This window comes from Rhipicephalus microplus, chromosome 4 (assembly GCF_043290135.1).
Source record: "Rhipicephalus microplus isolate Deutch F79 chromosome 4, USDA_Rmic, whole genome shotgun sequence".
In the NCBI taxonomy this organism is placed as follows: Eukaryota; Metazoa; Arthropoda; class Arachnida; order Ixodida; family Ixodidae; genus Rhipicephalus; species Rhipicephalus microplus.
Genome location: NC_134703.1, coordinates 168,117,348 through 168,119,635, shown reverse-complemented (window position 1 = coordinate 168,119,635; position 2,288 = coordinate 168,117,348). Strand labels below are relative to the sequence as shown.

Sequence of the window (2,288 nt, the reverse complement as noted above, 5' to 3'; positions counted from 1 at the left end):
TTCAAAATATCAATGACACAGATCTTACGCACCTGGTGGACACGTTTAACGAGCATTGGCGAAACGGCATGCTACCCCAATCATGGCGACATGCGGAAATTTCCCTCATCCGAAAACCGGGGAAACCCATCTCCATCGATAATTTACGACCAATTTTTCTTACGTCCTGTAGAGGCTAGCTCATTCAAAATGTTGTCCTTGGCGCTTGCAGCCATTTATCGAGAGCCAGTCTTTTTTCTCGCATACCCAAATCGGCTTTCGCTCGCACTTATACAAGCAAGATGTGTTGCTCCAGTTGAAAGAGCAGGTCTTGGGACCGTCGCGGGGTGTCCAAACGCGCGCTTTGTTCGCGCTGGACTTTAAGTCGGCCTTTGACAATGTGTAGAACGACCGAATGTCCAGCAACGTCGCCAAATCACGCTATGGCGTTCTCGTTTATAACCATTTCAGAGCCTTTATTCGTGATTGGAACAATCGGTATAGGCCCGCATCGCTCGAGCATAATCCACCTCCCAGGCAGAAGCAACCCTCAGGTAGCTGTGATTTCACCAGCAATTTTATTATCACTACGTCAGTTCTCCCTAAACAACTTGACCAAATTCAGGACCTTAACCATGCTATCTATGCCGACGATATCATGTTGTGGAAGTTTCGGGGTTCTGACAGCTAAATTCAAGACCGGCTTCAACAAGTGGTAGAGGTCGTGTCAGACAGACTATGCTCGACGGGGTGGGCTCACAGGTGCTCCAAACAAGTCCTAGCTCCTTGTCTTTCGCGGCCACCGTAAAAATCCGCCGCCCGACATCAATGTAAACGCCGAAGAAACATATATCCCACAGGTAGAGCGAGCACGCATCCTTGGACTTCACGTTGAAGCAATGGCAGGGCACGACACACCGTCTCCATGCTCTCCCGCCAGACGGAGCAGATCGTCGCCATGCTCCGACGCGTAAATAATAGACGCTTGAGACTTGGGGAGCGGGACATGCTTCGACTAGTGGCTGCGCACAGTATAAGCCGCTTCAGTTATCACCCTACGTTTCACCGGCTGACGCAGGGACAACATGAATGGGTGGAAACACTCGACCTTGAAGCCATGAAGGTCGCTCTGGGCGTTCCGCACTATACTTCTACACAGCGCCTTTGGTCACTAGCTGTGCACAATTCCTCACTGAAGTACTCGAGGCCCAGTGGATTAGTCAGCGCCAACGCCTTCTTTTCACACCAACTGGTAGACACGTACTCCACCACCTGGGTCACCTAGTCCCCCCTCCCCTCCCCGAACCACTGGAAATGCATGGTACTTCCATGCCACTCGAAATAGCCATAGGTTAGGTGTCCTGGCATTGGTTACTCTACGTTACGTGTCCTGGAATAGGAACCCGCGCCGTTTTCTTTCATTTTTCATGATAACATGTTTTCATTATCGACAAGAGTACGGGAGGAGTAAAAGGAAACCAGTACATACACTCTGTGCTCCACTGCAAGGAAACCTTGACTTCAAGTCTGCTCATGCACTGTAATGAAGGCCGGGCTCCCTTTATTGAGATAGGGCGTAATTTTCCCGACTCTGTCTTTCGATTTGTCTGTTAGGCTTCGCCCGAACAGGTAAGGCCTCCCAAAAATTGGCCAAGAGGTTAATTAGGGTGTCCTTCCCCACGGCAATCTTTAGTAAAAGGCGAAAGATTGTTGCGGTAAACTGAGGAAGGACCTGAGCGATTGAAGGAATTGTGGATTTCATTCTGAGGTGCTGAAAAACGGCTGCGATGCTTGACCAAGTGTATGCACAAGATATTTGTAGGATTGGGTGCTTAATCCTCAATAGTTCTGATATTACAAATACCTTTCCTGCCGGTTTTCTCTTTACAACGTATACTTTTTAGTAAAGTGATGTTAAATATAGCCATGTTGTTTTCAGCTTATGCCGCCAAGATGGTGATAAACGTATGAAGCCAAGTGCGTGTTGATAAACATTCGCTCGTAGCGCTTGAGTAGCGTCATGCGAGGGCGTGTCGATTTCACTTTTTATGTACGTACTCTGTTTGCCGTTCTGAAATAAAAAATCACCAGCCAAATTTGAACCTAAAGCGCCAGTCAACAGGCTCTTAAATGCGCAGAAAAAAGTCGCGCATCTTTAATACGCCTGACCGACATTATTCTACGCGCAGTGACGTCAACTCAGCAATTGGCGACGTTGATTTCATTACTGTTTCTGAGATCAATAGACGAGCTGCGTGCTGCGTCACGTCACCGATCGCCGAGTTGACGTCACTGCGCGTATAAGTAGG

General features: G+C 48.4%; 1 non-coding gene across 1 annotated transcript; it reads right to left on the bottom strand.

Annotated features, from left to right (window-relative positions):
- Window positions 1-1,596: 1,596 nt before the first annotated feature.
- On the bottom strand, window positions 1,597-1,719 carry LOC119173047 (U5 spliceosomal RNA). Its single transcript, XR_005110000.1, has one exon. It is a non-coding gene; the product is annotated as a U5 spliceosomal RNA (small nuclear RNA).
- Between the last annotated feature and the right edge of the window lie 569 nt (window positions 1,720-2,288).